Consider the following 23,472-nt stretch of genomic DNA (forward strand, 5'->3'; position numbering starts at 1 on the left):
ACTTCATCATTGCGTGGTGCGTTAGACAATGCAGCCCCCTTGAAAAAGAAGGTAATTATTCATAGGAGGCTAGCTCCATGGTTTAATTCAGAGCTGCATATTTTAAAGCACAATGTTCAAAAATTGGAGAGAAAATGGCGCTCTACACAACTAGAGGATTCCTACTTAATCTGGAAAAATAGCCTACTGTTGTATAAAAAGACACTTCGCCAAGCTAGAACAGCTTATTTCTCATCATTAATAGAAGAGAAAGAGAATAATCCTAGGTTTCTCTTTAGTACAGTTGCTAAATTTACACAGAGTCATAGCTCTGTCGAGCCATCCATTCCCTTAGCTCTCAGCAGTCATGACTTTATGGGATTCTTCCAAAGTTAAATTGATTCTATTAAAAAGAAAATCTTTGACATACTCCCGAAGATGATTACTTCATCCTCAGCAAATGAGACAACATTGGAAATAACTGTAGAACCTGATCTGTGTTTGGACTGTTTTGATCCTGTGGAGCTTCCTGAGTTATCAGAAATATTAGCTTAATCTAAACCTTCAACTTGTATGTTAGACCCAATCTCAACCAAATTATTTAAGGAAGTGTTCCCTCTGATTACCAGCCCCATTTTAGATATGATTAACCTATCCTTAGTAAATGGATATGTACCACAAGATTTTAAGGTAGATGTAATTAAACCTTTACTTAAGAAACCTTCGCTTGATCGAGATGACTTGAAAAATTACAGACCTATATCCAATCTTCCATTCTTATCTAAAATTCTTGAGATAATAGTTGCTAATCAAATGTGTGAGCATTTACACAGCAATGACCTGTTTGAAGAGTTTCAGTCAGGCTTCAGAGCTCATCATAGCACTGAAACAGCTCTGCTGAAAGTCACTAATGATATTCTTATGGCCTCAGATAATGGACTTGTGTGTGTACTTGTCCTGTTAGATCTCAGTGCAGCATTTGATACAGTCGATCACAATATTCTCTTAGAAATGCTGGAATATGCTGTAGAGATCAGGGGAACAGCGCTAGGCTGGTTTAAATCTTATTTGTCTGATAAATTCCAGTTTGTTCATGTAAATGATAAATCATCTTTAAACTCCAGGGTTAACTGTGGAGTACCACAGGGTTCAGTACTTGGGCCAATTCTCTTTACTATATATATGCTTCCAATAGGTAAAATTATCAGGCAGCATAGAATAAATTTTCACTGTTAGGCTGATTATACTCAGCTTTACATATCCATGAATCCTGATGAGCCCAATCAGTTAGATAAGACTACAAGCATGTCTTAAAGACATATAAACTTGGATGACTTTAAATTTTCTGCTTCTAAATTCAGATAAGACAGAAGTTGTCATCTGTGGACCGGAGTCTTTAAAAAAAGAAACTGCTTAGTCAATCACTTAACCTGGATGGCATTAAATTGACCTCCGGTAATAAAGTAAAAAACCTTGGTGTTATTTTTGACCAGGACATGTCATTTAAATCCTATATTAGACAGGTTTCTAGAATTTCCTTCTTTCATCTCCAGAACATTGCCAAAATTAGAAATATCCTGTCCAGGAGTGACGCTGAAAAACTAGTCCACGCATTTGTTACTGCAAGGCTGGACTATTGTAATTCGTTACTATCAGGATGTCCACAAAATGCAGTTAAAAACCTTCAGCTGATTCAAAATGCTGCAGCAAGAGTTCTGATGAAAATTAAAAAGAGAGATCATATTTCTCCTACTTTAGCTTCCCTTCATTGGGTCCCTGTTAAATCCAGAAAACAGTTTAAAATTCTCCTTCTCACATATAAAGCCCTTAATGATCTAGCTCCATCATACATCAGAGATCTGATTGTTCCATATGTTCCTAACAGAGCACTCCGTTCTCAGAATGCAGGTTTGCTAGTGGTTCCTAGAGTCTCTAGAAGTAGAATGGGAGGCAGATCTTTTAGTTATCAGGCTCCTCTCCTGTGGAACCAGCTCCCAGTTTTAGTCCGTGAGGCAGACACCCTGTCTACTTTTAAGGCTAGGCTTAAAACTTTCCTTTTTGATAAAGCTTATAGTTAGAGTGGCTTAGGTTATCCTGAGCTATCTTCCTTATTTTTTACCTCCATCTTCTTCCCTCCCTGTTGGATGGAGTAAGGGGGAGTCAGGTTTAGTCTAAACCGGCTCAGTTATGGTTGAGGTGCAAACACACCCTCCATTTCTGCTACCTGTATGACCCCCTCTCTTTTCCAATGGTTATGGTCAATCTGACAGAGAGAGGTATCCCAATCATTGTGGTTTTTAGTATAACAATGGCCATCAGTGGGCTCTAGATGGCCAAACTGTCTACTTTTAAGGCTAGACTTAAAACTTTCTATTTTGATCAAGCTTATAGTTAGAGAGGCTTAGGTTATCCTGAGCTATCTCTGTATAGGCTTAGGCCGCTGGAGGACATAATGACAACTTTCATCCTCTTCGCTATATTCTCACACTACTCTCTAATACTGCATTATTTGTTGTTATTTCAGTTTTTATCTTTATATTCTCCCTCTTTTCTCTTCCTAGAAGCTACACCTGGCCTGGCTCTGTGTCTACCTGTGACACCTTTCTGTTGATGGGCATTGTCCAAGCTTCTGCTGGCAACAACCTAATGTTCACCCTCTACCGATGACCAACATGGCCCTGTCTTTCAAGGTTTAACCCTTTCTCTCTCCTAGACATAGCAATTGGCAGAGGATTGACGCGAGGCCATCCCCCAGTGGGCCCACCACCTGCAGGGGGAACCGTGAGGGACCGGTAGAAAGAGCATTGGGTGGCGGACAAAGGTGGAGACCTCAGCGGCCCGATCCCCGGATGCTTAGGCTGGCTCTAGGGACATGGAATGTCACCTCGCTGGGGGGGAAGGAGCCTGAGCTTGTGTGGGAGGTCGAGAGATATCGACTAGAAATAGTCGGGTTCACCTCCACGCACAGCGTGGGCTCTGGAACCCAGAGGGGTTGTGCTCTCTTCTACTCTGGAGTGGCCCACGGGGAGAGGCGGCGGGCTGTTGTGGGTTTGCTTGTTGCCCCCCAGCTCAGCCGTCTCGTGTTGGGGTTTACCCCAGTGGATGAGAGGGTCGCATCCCTGCACCTTCGGGTTGGGGATAGGTCTCTGACTATCGTTTCGGCCTACGGTCCGAGCAGTAGTGCGGAGTACCCAGCCTTCTTGGTGTCCCTGTCGGGGGTGCTGGATAGTGCCCCTCCTGGGGACTCCAATATTCTGCTTTGGGACTTCAACGCCCATGTGGGAAACGACAGTGACACCTGGAGAGGCGTGATTGGGAGGAATGGCCTCCCCGATCTGAATCCGGGTGGTGTTTTGTTATTGGACTTCTGTGCTAGTCATGGATTGTCCATAATGAACACCATGTTCAAACATAAGGGTGTCCATCAGTGCACTTGGCACCAGGAAACCCTATGAAGGAGGTCAATGATCGACTTTGTTGTCGTATCATCAGACCTTCGGCCGCATGTTTTGGACACTCGGGTGAAGAGAGGGGCTGAGCTGTCCACTGATCACCACCTAGTGGTGAGTTGGATCCGCTGGAGGAGGAGAAAGTTGGACAGACTTGGCAGGCCCAAGCGCATAGTGAGGGTCTGCTGGGAACGCCTGGCGGAGCCCTCTGCAAAAACTTGAGCCTGGGATTTCGGTGAGGTAATGGAGAAAGACTACCGGTTGGCAAACCATCCGGCGCCTCAGGAGGGGGAAGTGGTGCTTCGCCAACACTGTTTACAGTGCTGACCTCGACTGGGGACATTATCGGGCGGTGGAAGGAGTACTTCAAGGATCTCCTCAATCCTGCTGTGATGCATTCCCTGGTGGAAGCAGAGGCTGGGGATTGGGGGTTTGACTCTGTCATCACCCAGGCTGAAGTCACAGAGATGGTTCAAAAGATCCACAGTGCCAGGGCTTCGTCGATGGATGAGTTCCACCCTGAGTATCTCAAATCTCTGGATGTTGTGGGGCTTTCATGGTTGACACGCCTCTTCAACATTGTGTTGGGACCCATTCATGGATTTCAACATTAAACTCCGGTACGGACTTTCTGGAACTTTCAAAATAAATTGCATTTAACTGACTTCCAGCAACTGAGGAAATGGGGGTAGCAGCAGATTTTCCATGATGCCTCTGTCTGAATAAGAGCAACCCCTCTCCAACGAGCCGACCTTTTCCACACCGGTGTTCATCGGGATAGGATGGGGACAAAGCATGCTAATGTCTTTTGCTGGAAAAAAGACATAAACTCTTCAAACTGGATCCAAGAGTGTCACAAGATCACGCGATCATATGCACGAGTTATGTATGAGTGAAGCACTGTTTGTGTACCCGGTGATTTCATTCATAAAGAGGGGAAATTAAGGTATAAACATTGCTGACTTTCTCTCCGAGCCCTGCAGAAGCAAACGGTGTTCGAGAGAAGCCCCTGCAAAAACGCGGTCTCCCAGTCTGGAAGGAAGACAGCATGGGTTAACATCGTGTTAACCCATGTGGTCAGCGGACAGGACGGGCCGCCCAGCTACAGCTCCAGAGCTAACCCTTTTGTTCACAGAGCGAACGCACTTTCAAACCCCCGCGAAGCTGAAAGCTAACCGCTTGTTGACTGTGGACGTTTCTTCAAACTTCGCCCCTTGGACAACATTTCCTCACCATGGTCAGAGGTTAGGTTTGGGCAGAATAACAGTTAGGATGAAATTATTTGAACGTTTTCATTCTATGAAGTTTGGTTTTGTTTGTGTGAAACTTGGCTATTTTAGTGCTAGCAGGCTATCTGCAGCACACGTGCCCTGTTTGTGTTCTGTGTTTGTGTGTTTTTAATTTAAGTCAAACTTTACTTGAAGGGTGATTTTAAACACAGAAGATTGCTCATAACGCGCCGTCCGCGCTTATGCATTTTAACCCTTTTATTAATGGTATTTTTAAAGGTGTGTGTTTGATTCTGGTGCTAAATAATATTTACCCAGAAAGGTTTAGTCTTAAATCCAGTAAATAATAGTCCCTAAACATAATTTACTAGATTTGATAACTAAGTAAACACTATTAAGCCCCATTTCTCCAGAAAGATTTGGCTCGTTTCCAAAATACTCCCTTAATAATATTTCTTCAAATATTATTTCAATAAATAAAGGCAGCTAATTAGACCCCATTGAGAATTAGTCATCCAGAAGGATGGTTTTATTCAGCAGATCATTCTTTAAAACATTATTTTATTAAAATAATATTTTATCTGATCTTGCATTGTGAAGGGTTGTCTAAACGTTTGCTGATTATTGCGTAAGTTGGTTCCAAGACTAACTCAACTTCACTTCCAGATTCTTCAAGATAATCCTTGGTTCTCAAACATAAACATTGCATGGTAATGTTGCATCACTCTTTTGGTCATGGTTTTCAATCATCTTTAATCAACTTGTTTATATTGTATATAGTCCATTAGTCTTCCTTATTCTTTAATTCTGCTTGGTAGTTTAGTTGGATTGTTTTAGCATAGTAAAGAGTTTGTTAATTGAAATATGTTTTGAGTTGACTTATTTTTGTTAATAAATTCTTGTATTTTAAGAAATTGTGTGAATTCATTCCATGTGTGGGCAGAGTTTATGAGTTCAATAATGTCAGAGCTCGTCTCACACCTTTCTATTTTGTCCTAATACCATTGCCTTACTGGGCTGGTATTCACAGGACAACCCTTAACAGACCGAAATATTATTTGATAAAATATTAAAATATTAATATTAAATATTAAATAATATTCTCAGATTAATAATCACAACAATTGCGTGGCGGTCAGGGACATTGCTTCTGGACTAGCAGACCGGGGTGGTGGTCCTCCACATAAGAAGGGTGACCAAAGGGTGTGTTACAACTATAGGGGGATCACACTCCTCAGTCTCCCTGGTAAGGCCTATGCCAGGGTATTGGAGAGGAGAGTCTGGCAGATAGTCGAACCTCAGCTTCAGGAGGAGCAGTGTGCTTTTCGTCCCGGCCATGGAACACTGAACCACCTCTACACCCTCTGCAAGTTACTCGAGGGTTCATAGGAGTTTGCCCAACTGGTGCATTTGACTGTGTCCCTCGTGGTACTCTGTGGGGGGGGGGAGTCGGGGGCCCTTTATTAGGCGCCATCCAGTCTTTGTACAAGCGGAGCAGGAGTTTGGTCCGCATTGCCGGCATTAGGTCGGACCTGTTCCCGGTGCACGTTGGACTTCAGCAGGACTGCCCTTTGTCACTGGTCCTGTTCATAACTTTTATGGACAGGATTTCTAGGCGCAGCCAAGGGCTGGAGGGGGTCTGCCTCAGGGACCAGTGGATTTCGTCTCTTCTTTTTGCAGATGACCTGGTCCTGCTGGCCCCCTCTAGCCAAGACCTACAGCATGCACTGGGGCGGTTCGCAGCCGAGTGTGAAGCGGCTGGGATGAAGATCAGCTCCTCCAAGTACGAGGCCATGGTTCTCAACAGGAAAAGGGTGGCTTGTCCTCTTCAGGTTGGAGGGGAGTTCCTGCCTCAAGTGGAGGAATTCAAGTATCTCGGGGTCTTGTTCACGAGTGAGGGAAGAATGGAGCGGGAGATCGACAGAACAAAATTGGGCCTAAGACTGAGCCCTGAGGAACACCGTACAACAAAGGAGTAGCTTTAGAAACTATGTTATTTGCAAACATGGAAAATGTTCTACTGCACTGTTAAGAAAAATGGTTCCATAAATTCTTATCTCTCTTGGGTGTGGCGGTGGCACAGGGGTAAAAGCGTACGACCCATGTATAGAGGGTTCATAACTCAACGCAGCCAATGACCTGGTTCGACTTTTGGTCCAGGCACATTTGCTGCATGTCTTCCCCCTCTCTTCACCCTTTTCCTGTTGACATACTAAGGAAATAAAGACCACTAGTGACAAAAATAATCTTAAAAAAAAAAAAAAAAAAAAAAGAAGTTCCTATCTCATTATACAGTCGATGCAACAGAATTTTGTGGTCGACTGTGTCAAAAACTGATGACAGATCCAATAAAACCAATACACTGCACTGACCAGAGTCATTAGAGACTTTTAAAAAAGGCAGTCTCAGTAAAGTGCATCTTGCTGATAACCAGACTGAAACATATCTAGAATATTATTACCAACTGCCCAGCCCCTAACATCTCCATAACTTTTGCAAGAAAAGTTTTATACTGGCCTATAAGTGCTTGGCTCAGATGGGTCCAGATTTGGCTTTTTCTGAATAGGACTGCTTGTTTGAAAAAGTTTAGGACTGACCCAGTTGAAAGAGAAATATTAATCTGTTTGACAATATGTGGGCCAACAGTAAAAAACACCTATAAAAACAGTGACATGGGGACAATATCTAACGTGCAGCAAGAGGGTTTAATCTTTCTAAGTAAAACCTTAACATCCTCCAAAGTGACAAAAGTAAATAAGGACCAGGAGCACCCTGTAGAGCCAACACTAGGGATGCCATTAAGAGGTGATTTTACACTTGCCCTGACATCTTCAATCTTTTTCACATTAACAGGAAATTTGGTCTGTGGTACTTGGTTTTAATTAACTTAATAGTTAAGTAAAATCACAAAAAGTTCCTACCATGTCAGTTACAAAAACGGCGTTTTACAATGGGTAGCCCACTGAATGTTTCTGGTTAAACAGTTATGAGATGGACAGCACCAAGGATCTCATATCAATGAGTGAAATTCTCATAACCTAAGCATTCAAGTTTTGGACTACATTTGCTCCTCGGTATCTGGTATTGGTCTAGTCTAGCAATAAATGTAAACTTTTCATCACTAACCTCCCTCTCTTTATTCAGTACTTCCTTTTCATATTAGCTTTCTCTGGTATTCCTGTTTGTGTCACCATTGTTACCCTCATGAGTTGTCCTCCAAGATGGCTATGGTTATGTTTCAGGACATCATTGAAACTTCACTATTATGCTTGCCGATGATATCACCAAGACGCATCATATAGATAGAACATGGCATTGGACCGAAGGAGCTAATCTGGATTACCCCAAAATAAATGTAAATTTTGCTCAAAAACAGTGCCGCTCAGACAGACACAGTTCATCTAACCAGAAATGTATGTTCTGAACCAGTTCAATACTTAATCTGAAATCGGGCTTTTCCAGAAGATTGGTCAGAATATCATAATCGGTTGTTTTAATACAGAAATAGACTAATAAAATTTTAGGGTGGGATCAAAGTCACTGGGGATTTTAGTGCAATTATATGTCTGATTATTATTATTATTATTATTATTATATATTAATTATATTGTCTGATGTCACACTGACAACAATCTCACATTTAATTTTCTTTAAGAACTTCTAGCATCGAGGGCCTTAAAAAATACATCAAGAGTGGGCATGAAGGACAGGGAAAGTCTATCCAACTGGCTAAAATACACTATTATATACATTCATGGCAAATATATCTTCATAAATATTGCAACAATACTGTCTTTTGTAATTACAATATCACACAAACTGAAATTGTGATGATGATTGCAATTCAATGTATTGTGTAGCTCTAATTTAAACTAACCACTGATACACCATAAATAATGAGTTTTTAGTTCTTAGTAAATATTGTCTGATTTTTTCAGTATTTCACCTACGGATAACTGATCAGAGCAAATCAAGGGAGTATGGGGCCATTTGATTGTTGATCTCTAGTTTCAAACTCAACTGTAAATACGTTTTACTTGCCTTTATTATGAAGTAAAATACTTAGAGGCTGTTTAAACCCTTACTAAGTTTGCATAATGAATGTAATTTAGACTGTGAAGCACATTATTCTATCTTAATTGAGGGGTTGTTGAAACAAATTTTAATCTGAATCACATTCAATACAATCTCATACTATAATTCTGCAGAATCTTTATAATTAGCCTTTTTAAATAAAACACAATAAACACTTAAACATATGAAGTAGGCATATTTAGATGCCTTAGGGCTATTGACCAATGAGGATTAAACTTACGGCTTCAAACAAAAGTGGTTTATTTGTAATAGAAGTCAGAGGGTTAGAAGAAAGGTTATGCAAGATGGGGTCAACTAATTGTTGCAGAGAGCGCCCTGCTATTCATAATTTAAAGTTCAACCTTAAAATTACCATGCCAGTCAGACGAGTGCACAGAGGGCATTAGATCAAGGGTGTGTTGTATATTCTCACTTGGCTGATAACTAAGAGACACAAGGAGGATGCAACAAATTATCACATCAAACTGCCGGCTTGTGTGTCAGTCGCTGTCTGTTAAACAAGATAAAACAGGATGCAATAGCTATAATGCCACTTCAAAGGGAAAAAATTATCAAAAACATTAATCAGCATATTTTTTCATAACTTAAAGTCCCTTTGTTGCAAAAAAGGATTAGCTTGGCTTCTTTAATATGAATACTTTCTTATTCAAGGCAATATTCTGTGCAGAACTACTCATTTGGGGAATAAAAGATAAAATATTAAATAAATAAATAAATAAACGTCTGCAGAGCTACATGTTCATTTCATTTTAATTTTTCTTTATTTAACCAGATTAAACCCCATTGAGATCGAGATCTCATTTGCAAGGGGGACCTGGGCAGAAAGTCTGCAGCGCACACAGGTTCTATTTCATTACCATATATAAATACAGTACACACAATTTAATCCAAAACTAGGCCATTTCTAAAACCATTTTACTAACCTACCACCTGATGAATAACCCGGTGCTTTAATTTTTCTTCCCAAGTAGCAAAAGTTAAGCTCATTAAGCTGTCAGTACACTGTAGAAAGTGATGAAGATAGAGCCAAGTGAGAGAAGTGCAGATGTTAGTTACAGTACAATGGCACTTATGCAAAAATGGGGACAGGCAGGTGTAAGTTGAGGTAAACATCGTTGAGATAAAGAGTGCAATCCTCCTTGCAAATGGTAATTTCTCATTATCGTCAGTTTCATTCAAAACTACTTACACCCTGACAGCTGCTCAGAGGTTTACATTTGTACTTGATGTTGGAAAAAGGTAGAACTTCAAATTCCAAATGACAAAATTTGGTGCTTTTCCATTGTGACAGTTTCAAAGATTGTCGACAATTGTTGGAGCTTGTAAAAAAAAGTATTATAGTGAAGTTTCTAAAATGGCAAAAGTAACCTCTTTTTATAATAACTGTTGATAATGACTGAAGAAGAAAGCATGAACTTCATGACTTCCAGTATTGAGTTTTGAGAATTGTTTTCAACTCTGGAGAACCATTTGCCATCATCATGCCAATTAACAAAAGTTTCAAGTAGAAAAATATATATATTTATATTTTATGGACCTCACCTTAACCAAGAACGTCTCATTGCAAACAAGAGGCACACATTTTAAAGCAGCTGGCAGAGATCTAATTTTTCTGTTGAAATGGGCAAACCTACATCTGACTTGACAGCTGATAGTAGGCTAAAGCAGAAAGGGTTAATGTCATCATTAGATGTGTCAGACTTCAGACCAGATTCTGAGCATATTAACTGATGAAAACCTCTTCCAAGATTTGTAATGATAGAACCCAAAAAGGACCATTACTTGATAATGCAAATTATATTCACTCTGACTCCTTCCAGGTAAGCTTCAAAGCTGCAGAAGTCAATTTAATTTTCTGTGAGCTATTAGCAGTGGGATGCCACTGAGACGATGCAGAGCCTCTGATGTCATTGCAGGGCCAATGGAGGACTGCTGGACTCATCACTTGTGATCCCAGGGTAGCTCTGTGGATCCTCACTAATCAGTAATAACACTGATGGGCCTTCATGCCTTGAAACCTCTATAAACTGAGCTCAACATCGCTTTTCTTGCTTCGAATGCAACAAAGCTTGACCCCAACAGCAAAATCTGCTCCTACCTCAGATTTCAGCAAAGTGCATAACTAGATGCAGTTAACATGTCTGCTCTCCCAGAAATTATATGTTTTGCTCTTTGTTATCTATAAACCCAAGGAACATTTTACACTGTTCTGAATGCAGGATGTTTCAAGAACATCTTATCTCAGCTGTGAGGAAGCAGTTAGATAAGCTCATTAGGAAGGTCAGCTCTGTCCTAGAATGCCCCCTCAACCCAGTGCAGGTGATGGAAGACAGAAGGACTCCAGCTAAAATAACATCACTGTTGGACAATGTCTCCTACCCCTTAGATAAAGCTATTGTAGAACTGAAGAGGTCCTTAGTGACAGACTTCACCATCCTAGATGCACAAAGGAACGCTATCACATATCCTTCCTCCCAGCAGTTGTTAGATTTTACAACTATCCCCCCAAGAAACTCAATAAGAGTTTTCAGCCCTGCTGTTTTTTGGAGTTTTGCCTATTCTTGTAGTCTGCTGTTGCTATTATATGCAAAAATATACATGTACACTTTGTGCATTTTTATTATCCTACTTAGTAGCACATTTCTTTATATCTGAGAATGATATTCTTAATAGCTGTGCAGTATTTTTATACTGGAAATTTGTCCTTACTGTACATTCTCTTATTCTTTTTTTATGTTTTTTATATTTATACCTTTGTGGGAATCTGCATGCTTCGATTTACGTGTCACGTTGCTGTTGGGACACCTGAACTTCCACACTAAGGGACAATGAGTATTTCTATGTTGTTCTAAAATAAAACCACAAATAATGTTTAACCATGGGTTAAATTAGCCCAGAGCCAATAGAGGCACAGCTCTGCCAGCGTAGCTTCACCTCCATTGCATGCTCTTTTTTCTTTGAGGCAGTACCTTTATCAGTCAGTAACCCCTGTAGTATTTTGTAGCGAGCTTCCTATTTATGCAGTGCTCTGGAGGAGAACCAGAGTAAGGTAAAGCTGTGTGCTGTTGTTTGTTTGTAGCACCTGTACAGTGCTTGTGGGAATTGGATTATAAACACTCTTTGCCACACAGAGCCATAAGAGGCCCACTTAAGAAAAAAACTCAGCAGAGCCACATGGTCATGGAAATCAAGATCAAGGATATGCATTGCACCTGCAGACCAGAAAATTACTTCATGAATTTCCTACTGTCAACAGATGAATTAAAAGTTTTGCTGCATTGGTCGCTTCAATTACTTTCCTTTTTTTCCACCTTAAAATATTCAGTGCAGAGATTTGTGAAATAAATAAATAAAAAATTTGGAAAAATGGTAAGAATAGATCTATATAAATACAGATCTATAATAATTAAATACGACACCAATCAGACGTAACATTGTGACAGATGAAGTGGGTAACACAGAGTGTCTCTTTATCATGTCAGCAGTGGAGGATGGTAGCCTGCTCTGATGAATCATATATTTTTTTAATCATGCATTACTTACCTAGGGAGCACATGGCACCCGAACTCACAGTGTAAAAAGGGCAAACCAGTGGATACATTGTGATGTGTTGGGCAACTTCTGCAAGGAAACCTTCGTTACCTGCATCCATGTGTCAATCACATCCATTGGTGCTAAACTGACATTTACCACCTAAATGAGCATTGTTGCAGCCCATACACACCATTTCATGGAAATAACATTCTCTGATAGCTGTAGCCTCTTTCAGCAGGATCATACACCCTGCCACTAAGCAGAAATGGAGCACAATAACAAATCTGAGGTGTTGACCCTGCCTCCAAACACAGCTGAGAATATGTGGGATGTACTTCAGAAACAAATCTGATCTATGGAGGTCAGGGATTTAGAGGAGCTCATGTCTCAACCGATCTAGGCTGTTTTGGTACCAAAAGGGGGAACCAACAAAACATTACGTAGATCATCTTAATGTTATGGCTGATTGGTGTATACACTTTCAGATATTGCAACAATAGATATACTGTTAAATTAAGAAAGAGGTAAACTAGGGGTAGAGTGTTTTTAAAATCTGTTACAACAGGTCTACGAGCCTAACATGAACAAAAGTCTTCAACATTAATCCTTGAAGACATCCCTGATCATGCCCTAATGCTGAGCTCCATTAGCACCCCACACTATGTGAGTGTTTGATTATTGATCGCCTTGAGCAGTGTGGAGGATGCCTCACTCAGAAACTCCCTGTAGATTTACATCAAGTCTCTGCAGGGGTTATTGTGCATTGGTAAGTTTATACCATAATGCCTTTGTCTGCACATCCTGAGGCTCTACCACTTTCAACAGGTAAGCCTTATTGTGTGAGAGTTTAAAGGACTTTAAATCAGTTTTGGTTGGTTAAAGTCTACCCTGGACTGTCTCCACTTGCGTAAAAGCTGGTTAGGGCCTGGAGCCAAAATAACAGCGTTAAACAACAGCTTACTGTAGCATTACACTCATCCAACGCGTCTGTCTGCGCTCATTCTGAAAACGCTGGGCCCGGGATTTACTATAGGCTACGGTAATCTGACATCTAGGGTACACACATGGACCATCTGCCGTATTCAACGCTGCAAACTACGTCTCAGCTGCTCAACGTTAATTACACTGGTAAGTTTGCTCTGCAAGAGCGCATGCTCACCATCAAGCTGCAAATGTGTTCCGCCCGGGGACGGAGACTTGCAACATCGTTTTGGGAGGGCAGTTTTCAGATTCAGAGGCTGCAAAGATGTTTCTCTCCGTGGGAAGTGAAAGACAACTCAATCGGCGACCGCGCGCGCGCGCGCACGCAAAAGCACAGGCCCCTAAGCAAAGTGTGATCAGACGCTGAGGTGCTGGAGGCGCGCACCCTCTGTGACAGGACAGTACTGCGTGGGGCGGGGTCGAGACAGCCTGCCTGATTGATTATTTTATCAGGCTTAACCAAAGATTCAGCAGCCGAGCCCAGTCATTGTCTTGTGTAAACAACAGTAAATGAAAACGATCGTATTATCTGTTTAACCTGCAAGAATAGATAGATAGATAGATAGATAGATAGATAGATAGATAGATAGATAGATAGATAGATAGATAGATAGATAGATAGATAGATAGATAGATAGATAGATAGATAGATAGATAGATAGATAGATAGATAGATAGATAGATAGATAGATAGATAGATAGATAGATAGATAGATAGATAGATAGATAGATAGATAGATAGATAGATAGATAGATAGATAGATAGATAGATAGATAGATAGATAGATAGATAGATAGATAGATAGATAGATAGATAGATAGATAGATTGATAGATAGATAGATGAGTTACACACAAATTTAAATCAAGGTTTAAAACAAAACAATTTCCAAGCTTTGAACATCTCAGTAAGCACTGTTAAACCCATCTTCCAAAAATGGAAAGAATGTTTCACAACTGGAAACCTACCAATATATGCCCATCCACCTAAACTGGCAGGCCAGAGCAAAGACAGCATTACTCAGATAAGCAACTTAGAGACTAGTAACTTATGAGGAGCTGCAGAGATCCACAGCTTAGGTAAAATAATGTATTGACATGGCAATTATCAGTAATGCCTTCAACAGATCTGGCCTTTATGAAACAGAAAGCAATTTTTTTAAAGAAAACTGTTAAAGGTCTAATTTAGTTTGCCACAATTCACCTACGTGACACAGCAAACATGTGGGGGGGAAAAGTCTGTTCAGATGAGACCAAAATCAAACTTTTAACCTAAACAGAAATTGTTGTGTGGAGTAACAAATATTGTACATGTACCTGAACACACCAGCCCCTCTGCGAAATATGATGTTGGCAGCATTGTGGTGTGGGGATATTTTTTTTTAGCAGGGACAAAGAAGCTGGTGAGATTTGATAAGAAGTTGAATAGAGGCTAATGGTACAGGGCATTTCTGAAAGAAAACAAACCTTTTAGAGACCCCAAGAGAATTGACATAGGGCCAAATATTTACCTTTTCTCCCCAGACTTACAGGTAGCTCTACAATAGAATGGTTTAGAACAAAGACCACACCAAAATCCAATTAAAAATATGAGACAAGACTTAAAGATGGATCTTCACAAATGCTTTCTATAAAATTTGAGTAAATTTGTGGTTTTTACAAATAGGAACGGGTAAAAAAAAGTTTCTTGGTGTGCAAAGTTGGAAGGCATACCTCAAAAGTCTTGTGGGAGGAAGAACAAGGTTGTTCGAAAAAGTATTTACCTGGGGCGGTTGAATACGTCGAACCACACTTTTCTGATTTTTTTCTATACACCTTTGAAAACAAAGTATCCCTTCCCTCCCATTTCACAGTCATTGACTACTTTGGTCTGTCACCTAAATTCTTGTTAAAACACATTGGGGTTTGTGGCTTTAATATGAAAAAAATGTGGAAAAGTTCCAGAGATATCAAATGTTTTGTGGGCAAATATAAATCTGGTTTCATTTAAGGTTTATTTTTTTGTTAATTTAGTTTTAATAAATATTCTAAAGTACAGTTTGCAGAAGTATATCCGATCCATAGGGCAGAATGTTGTTTTTTTTTTTCTAACTATGCAGCACAGATATTCACTGACTGAATTTTAAAATGTTTTTTTAACAGCTTGGGTATCATTAGGTTAATCAGCTCCTACTGATTTTGGTGGTGCTGGTTATGTTACCTTCACTTTTTACCATTAGGAAAACCAGCAGAGAATCCACACTTTCTTGTGTAGTACACGGTAAAGTTTACTTCACACATACAAAACTCACATAGGCAGCAAGGAGAGTATCTGTTTTGGCACTATATTTATGTTATTTCTAATGTGTATTTGCTTAGGGAATATTTTGACAGCTTGTTTGCAATGTCTTTTGCATTGACCTACATCCCCATTCACTGTACATGTATACTCACACTAGGGAGCTGTGCAGCAATCAGTCTTCTGCTAGTGGTTGATGAAAAGCAGTATAAAGCAAGGGGTTAAGTGCCTTGCTTCAGGGCAATTCAGTAGTGTGCTACTGAAGGAGAAAAAGTGTTGGACATTAACATCCCCAGCCCTGACTCCTCTATAGCCTCCATGTGCCCTTTCATAGGCTAGATGCGGGTCTCGAAGTGATCAAGGTTTCCTCTAAAGTTATTTAGAGAAACATTTTCCATCATCATTTGAAGGGAGCCCATGGCATTTGCATGGATGACTCAGATGATTCATTTTTGTCAACAATCTTGTGGCATTAATGTGTTTCATTAAAACATATTTGCAAAAGTAAAAAACAAATAGTGTCAATAATGGTTGAAAAAAGTTTCTTTTCTAAAATGTAAATAAGATGGGGTTATTACTACAATCAATAATGTTTTCATGGCCACATGTACAAAAAACTAACATTGACCTACTTTAAAGTGAGTAAGAATAAGATGTTTTCATAAAGGTCACTGACACCTTATTTTTCTTTTATTCCTTCCTCACCAAAGCATTTGCAAAAAAAAAAAAGATTCAAGACCAGCTGTGTTTGGTGCTGCTCTCTCACACGGGACCCCACAGGCGCTCTCCCTTAAAGAGCTCTGCAAATCATGTTGTCAGTAGACAGTTTCAAATAATTTCAGGAGGATTTGTAGGATAGCTGTTCTTATCAAAATACATCAGAATGAAGCACCTGCCTGACCTTAAGGGCTGACATATTCTATCTCATATGCTCATCTCAGAGAAAAGGCGCTTAAGTTCTCAACTTTGGTTTCCTCCCCCACTGCGACTAGATTAACGAGCTGCCCTTTTGCGTGCAGCATCGGCCATATTTCCTGCAGCTTAAGGTAGCTTCATTATACACAGAAATATTGACCTTCAGTGCTTTTTATGAGAATGTATCACTGAGAAAAGCCAGCATTTATCTATATAGCTTGGCAAACTACACTCATCACTCCAAATCTCCAAATGTTGTACACCCTGGCATGGATGCATGGCCATGAATTGTAAGAGCTCTCACAGGATGAAATTCTATTATTTTATAATCAGTGTATTTATCCTATAAGACAAAATGAACCACTTAAAAATACTGTAATCATGAAGACATAATTGTTAGAAAAGTTACTGAATTAGCTGCTCTGGCATATATGTGTCTCTTAAAATTGTATTATGTAGTGAAGTCAAACTAAATGAAATTATTATGTATTATAATAATTAAATTTAATTTAATAATTTTAATATATTATATTTTTTATAAATCAGTTAGTGTCATAAATAATCAAAGTTAATCTCCATTGTTTGATGTCAATTGCACTAAAATATTTCTAAATAAATGCAAAAATTACATTAATTTAAATGAAAACATGAAGATACAAGCTCAGTATTGTTACAAGCAATATATTCATTTATAAATGAGGTAATAGCTACTCACTGGTGTTGAATTAAATTAATTAAACAAAAGAAACATAAACAACCTGCTAACAAAAACAAACACCAGTTCTAATCTACACACTACACTTAGTATTAAAGAAGGAATTTTACTGACCAAGAAATTAACTCTTAAAACATTAATATCAGAGTAAAACTCTAGAAATTATCAGGACCTTATCAGGACCTTATCCAAACTAAAATTTTTAATGGCGTAATTTAGAATTTTAACACTTAACTTTTGTCTAAGAGGTAACAGGAAATTGAGATGAATCCAATAGTTGGGAGCACCATGGTGACCTACCACTTTAATCAGAACCAAAGGAGAAACAATAGAAACAGCCTGATGAGGTCTGAATTAGGCTTTTTCCCATTTTAAGCATGGAAAAAGCAGTGCTGTTTTTAAAAGTTGTACAGGACTTGAACATGTCACACTGTTTGAGCACGATATAATAGTAACTCCTGTCACTCTGCACGATGAAAAGTAATAGACTGCACAGTTTGTTGCTGCTGCAGAGCGACTTCCGAAAGACAAACATAACAGTCCGTCAAATAAATGGACAGCAAGTTTTTGGGAGGGTTTTAAGATGGTTTTTTTGCGGCACTGGTGGCCTTTATTTTTCCCAGAGTTTTTTGACAGTAGTTAGACGGAAAACAGGGGTGGATAGAGGGGGGAAGACATGCAACCGGGACTGCCACGACGAGGACCAAAGCCTCTTGTACATGGGTTGCACACTTAAACTCCTACTACAGGTGACTGTGGCTCAGTGAGAAGAGTACAGGTCCTTCTCAAAAAATTAGCATATTGTGATAAAGTTCATTATTTTCTATAATGTAATGATGAAAATTTAACATTCATATATTTTAGATTCATTGCACACTAACTGAAATATTTCAGGTCTTTTATTGTCTTAATATGGATGATTTTGGCATACAGCTCATGAAAACCCTAAATTCCTATCTCACAAAATTAGCATATTTCATCCGATCAATAAAAGAAAAGTGTTTTTAATACAAAAACGTCAACCTTCAAATAATCATGTACAGTTATGCACTCAATACTTGGTCGGTAATCCTTTTGCAGAAGTGACTGCTTCTATGCGGCGTGGCATGGAAGCAATCAGCCTGTGGCACTGCTGAGGTCTTATGGAGGCCCAGGATGCTTCGATAGCGGCCTTTAGCTCATCCAGAGTGTTGGGTCTTGAGTCTCTCAACATTCTCTTCACAATATCCCACAGATTCTCTATGGGGTTCAGGTCAGGAGAGTTGGCAGGCCAATTGAGCACAGTGATACTATGGTCAGTAAACCATTTACCAGTGGTTTTGGCACTGTGAGCAGGTGCCAGGTCGTGCTGAAAAATGAAATCTTCATCTCCATAAAGCTTTTCAGCAGATGGAAGCATGAAGTGCTCCAAAATCTCCTGATAGCTAGCTGCATTGACCCTGCCCTTGATAAAACACAGTGGACCAACACCAGCAGCTGACACGGCACCCCAGACCATCACTGACTGTGGGTACTTGACACTGGACTTCTGGCATTTTGGCATTTCCTTCTCCCCAGTCTTCCTCCAGACTCTGGCACCTTGATTTCCGAATGACATGCAGAATTTGCTTTCGTCCGAAAAAAGTACTTTGGACCACTGAGCAACAGTCCAGTGCTGCTTCTCTGTAGCCCAGGACTGGGGAATGCGGCACCTGTAGCCCATTTCCTGCACACGCCTGTGCACGGTGGCTCTGGATGTTTCTACTCCAGACTCAGTCCACTGCTTCCGCAGGTCCCCCAAGGTCTGGAATCGGCCCTTCTCCACAATCTTCCTCAGGATCCGGTCACCTCTTCTCGTTGTGCAGCGTTTTCTGCCACACTTTTTCCTTCCCACAGACTTCCCACTGAGGTGCCTTGATACAGCACTCTGGGAACAGCCTATTCGTTCAGAAATGTCTTTCTGTGTCTTACCCTCTTGCTTGAGGGTGTCAATAGTGGCCTTCTGGACAGCAGTCAGGTCGGCAGTCTTACCCATGATTGGGGTTTTGAGTGATGAACCAGGCTGGGAGTTTTAAAGGCCTCAGGAATCTTTTGCAGGTGTTTAGAGTTAACTCGTTGATTCAGATGATTAGGTTCATAGCTCCTTTAGAGACCCTTTTAATGATATGCTAATTTTGTGAGATAGGAATTTTGGGTTTTCATGAGCTGTATGACAAAATCATCCGTATTAAGACAATAAAAGACCTGAAATATTTCAGTTAGTGTGCAATGAATCTAAAATATATGATGGTTACATTTTCATCATGACATTATGGAAAATAATGAACTTTATCACAATATGCTAATTTTTTGAGAAGGACCTGTAGTTGTCTTGCAATCCAAAAGTTGTGGGTTAGATTCCAGCGTCCTCCTGCCACATGTTGATGTGCCCCTTGGCAAGGCACTTAACCTCAAATTACCTACCGATCTGTGTAGCGTAGGAATGTGTGTGTTAGTGAGTGTGTTTTGGTGAATGTGGCTTTACTGTAAAGCCCTTTGAGTGGTCAGTATGACTAGAAAGGCGGTATATAAGTTCAGTCCATTTACAGCGCCTTGCCTGCACAGCAAGTTTTGTCAATGCGCTTAAAATTAGTTAGATGCTTAAAAGAGGAAGAGCAGAATGATTGAAAAGAATACAAACACTCCTGGCCAAGGAAAAAGAGGGCAAGAATGACATGTTGGTTGCAGCAGCAGCAGAAAAACTTCATCATTTCCCAAAAAATGCCAGACATAGGTTGGAGAGAGCTTAACTAGCATTCATTGCATCTATTACACTGAATGACCATAGACCACTGATTTAGGGTCACAACATGAGATTTTCAATTCAGTTTTATTTATATAGCGCCAATTCACAACACATGTTGTCTCATGGAACTTCACAAAGGGTTTGGAATGGTGCGGGGTTTTTGGGGAGGTTAGATTAAACTACTGAGTTTTAGAGTTGGCCATTTTAGAATGGGCTATGTGTAGGGGTACTAAGTAAAATAATAAGCTGTTGAAGTTTGTCCATCTAGAGCCCACTGGTGGTCATTGTTATACTAAAAACCACAAGGATTGGGGATACCTCTCTCTGTCAGACTGATTATAGCCATTGGAAAAGAAAAGGGGTCACACAGGTAGCAGAAATGGAGGGTGTGTTTGCACCTCAACCATAACTGGGCCGGTTTAGGCTAAACCTGATTCCCCCTTACTCCATCCAACAGGGAGGGAGGAAGGTAGAGGTAAAAATAATTGGCGAGTGTTTTTTCTTTTTGCATTATGTGAAAGGTGGGTAACTTTAAAATGGGCTAAGTCAGTTCAGTCAAATCATATAGATTTCAAGTCAGGTACATACATTCCAATTAATCCAACTATTGAACAGTGCAGTCAGATACAGTTATTTATTCAAGTTGGTTAAAAAGTTTTTCTGTCTAAGGAAACCCAGCAGATTGCATCCAGTGACTTGTAGCATTCCCTCCTCCCGGATGAGCATGTAGCGACAGTGAACAGTCACTGGCGTTGACTTTGCTGCAATCCCTCATACTGAGCATGCATGCAGTGGAGAGGAAAAACTCCCCTTTAACAGGAAGAAATCTCCAGTAGAACCTAGCTCAGTGTGTGTGGCCACCTGCCACGACCGACTGGGGGGTTTGAGAGAACAGAGCAGAGACAGAAAAAGAACCCTGATCTAGGAATACTTTCTATGGGAAGGAAAAATAAATGTGAATGGATGTAGCTCTTTTAGTGGTTTCATCTAGGAAGAAAAAACTGATAAACTCTGAGCCAGTTTTCAAGTTTAGAATATGAGAGAGAGCACATACAGTTAGTCACAGTAAAAGCTCAGTCAGTAGCTATGTCTAGGAGAGAGAAAGGGTTAAACACTAAAAGACAGGGCCAAGTGTATCATCAGTAGAGGGTGAGCATTAGGTTGTTGGCAGCAGAAGCTTGGACAATGCCCCCCTCCAGGAAAGTGTCACAGGTAGATGCAGAGTTGTGTCAGGTGTAGCTTCTAGGAAGATAAAAGAGAGATAACATAAAGTTAGAAGCTAAATTAACAGCAAATAATGCAAAATTGGAGAGTAGTATGAGAAAGTAGCAGAGAGAGTGTCAAAATAAGGTGAGATCTTTCCATGTAATCCATGCAACATTTAGTAACTGCTCATTAACCTAGCCCATATACTAAGAGCCAGTTGTAAATTAGGGAATGAGCAGCCGTGAACAAAAGTGACTGTCGAAGGTGTGGATGACTGCGAGAGGCTACTCGGTCGCCCGGACCTCCAGTTGAAGAAGGGCGAGACTTTTGGATGAAGGCTGTCAGAGGCTAGGCGAGTCATTTCCCGACACCAGCTTAAACAGAACTTTCAGTAAATCTGCTTAGTAAGACCTTTCAGATTTAGGGAAGTCTGGACCCGTTGGATGGAGAGCTGGATTGAGCAATCCCTTTAGACATGGGGAAGTAGGAGGGAGGGGTTAGCTCATCGGACAATGAAAAGAGTGAAAGTGGTCATTATGTTCTCCAGCAGCCTAAGCCTATAGCAGCATAACTAAAGAGATAGCTCAGGATAACCTAGATTTATCAAAAAGGAATGTTTTAAGCCTTGCCTTAAAAGTAGACAGGGTGTCTGCCTCACGGACTAAAACTGGGAGGTGGTTCCACTGGAGAGGAGCCTGATCACTAAAGGATCTGCCTCCCATTCTACTTCGAGAGACTCTAGGAACCACCAGTAAACTTGCAGTCTGAGAACGAAGTGCTCTGTTAGGAATATATGGAACAATCAGATCTCTGATGTATGATGGAGCTAGATCATTAAGGGCTTTATATGTGAGGAGCAGAGTTTTAAATTCTATGCTGGATTCCAGCCTTGAAGTAACAAATGCATGGACTAGTTTTTCAGCATCACACCTGGATACGATATTTCTAATTTTGGCAATGTTCCGGAGGTTAAAGAAGGAAATCCTAGAAACCAGTTTAATGTGGAATTTAAATGACACACCCTGGTCAAAAATAACACCAAGGTTTTTTACTTTATTACTGGAGGTCAATTTATATTCAATTAACTTTTCTTTCACAACAGAATATTTTGGCTAAGACAGCCAATAATCTCACAGTGGGGATTTCAAGAATCAGTATGGGTCACTGCAAAAAGTACAGTTCCAACGCCCCTACTCAACTTGACTGAAGGCTGAATATTTGGCACAACATCTTCAGGGCACTCTGAAGCAGGCATATGGTGCTGTTCTGCCTGGCACAGACGGTGGAGGTCTGGATGGTCCAAGCGTTGGATCATGATGTTTATGGGAAAGGGGAGACCTCCTAAATAAACCTGTTGGTTTAAACTAACACTTGTCTCTACAGTAAGTGGGAACATATGTAGACTTTTATAAACAGTTTGCACAAACTTAATCAGAACAAAACACAGCAGTGCTGAGGCAGTAGGGGATCAATTCCTTCACAGGTAAAAGCTCGCTAGAACAGTGGCGTCTTATGACAGTCCCATCACAGTTCCACATAAGACTTCATGTCAGAGGTGGACCAGTCATGTAGGAGTTGATCCCCTAATCAGATGCAGACTTGTGGAGGCAAGTGGGACTGATTCACATGTAACTTCATGGATAATAAATGCTTTCACAGTATGACTATCTTTAAAGCTGTTTTCCTTTGGGTGCCATTAAAGAATATTTTAGACAAAATCTGATAAGCAGCAGTTTATTAAACTTTAAACTACCTTGCTGTAGGTGAGAAAGTCTTTGGGCTTCAAGATCTTAACTAATGCTTGTGCTGAATCAACAATTTCTTAATCAAGCCTTCAGTTATGCACACACATTCAACTGCATGAAGCCCACTGAGATATACTGACCTCACTCTTCAACACAGTTATAATTAGACTGTTGCAAGTTCTCTGTTCATATACTGTAAACTCAGGTTTACATTGTATAGTGATAGCGAACAGATAGATAGCTAACGATTTAACAAAAAACAAATGCCTAAAATTCTAAATTTCACTGGTGTGTTGTATGTAAAATGATTCATTTTTATTTTTTAATTCAGGTTAAATGGAATGTTCTTGCCTAATAACTCTGAGACGTGTAAATGTAAAAACATACCTCAGCAAATGGCATTTTAAGAACCCCTAGTCGAGAATGTGAAATATGAAAATAGAGACAAGAATGTGGAAATACTGAATGTAGACAGACGGTGCTAAAATGTCAGTAGAAGAAATGCATTAATTACTGATTCATAGGCCAAATGCCATGTTTCAGCTAAATTGCATCAAAACTTAAACGTTTAAGGCAATACAAA

The 23,472-nt window shown here is 40.2% G+C and overlaps 1 protein-coding gene across 1 annotated transcript in view; it reads right to left on the minus strand.

The window, feature by feature from the left end:
- The window catches only part of eys (eyes shut homolog), a 336,214-nt gene extending 322,566 nt beyond the window's left edge, over nt 1–13,648 (minus strand). Inside the window, exon 1 of the mRNA XM_047352417.1 lies at nt 13,446–13,648. The gene's annotated coding sequence lies outside the window, so the exon portion shown is untranslated. The remainder of the gene's footprint in view (nt 1–13,445) is intronic.
- Between the last annotated feature and the right edge of the window lie 9,824 nt (nt 13,649–23,472).

This window comes from Girardinichthys multiradiatus, chromosome 22, assembly GCF_021462225.1.
Source record: "Girardinichthys multiradiatus isolate DD_20200921_A chromosome 22, DD_fGirMul_XY1, whole genome shotgun sequence".
Taxonomy (NCBI): domain Eukaryota; kingdom Metazoa; phylum Chordata; class Actinopteri; order Cyprinodontiformes; family Goodeidae; genus Girardinichthys; species Girardinichthys multiradiatus.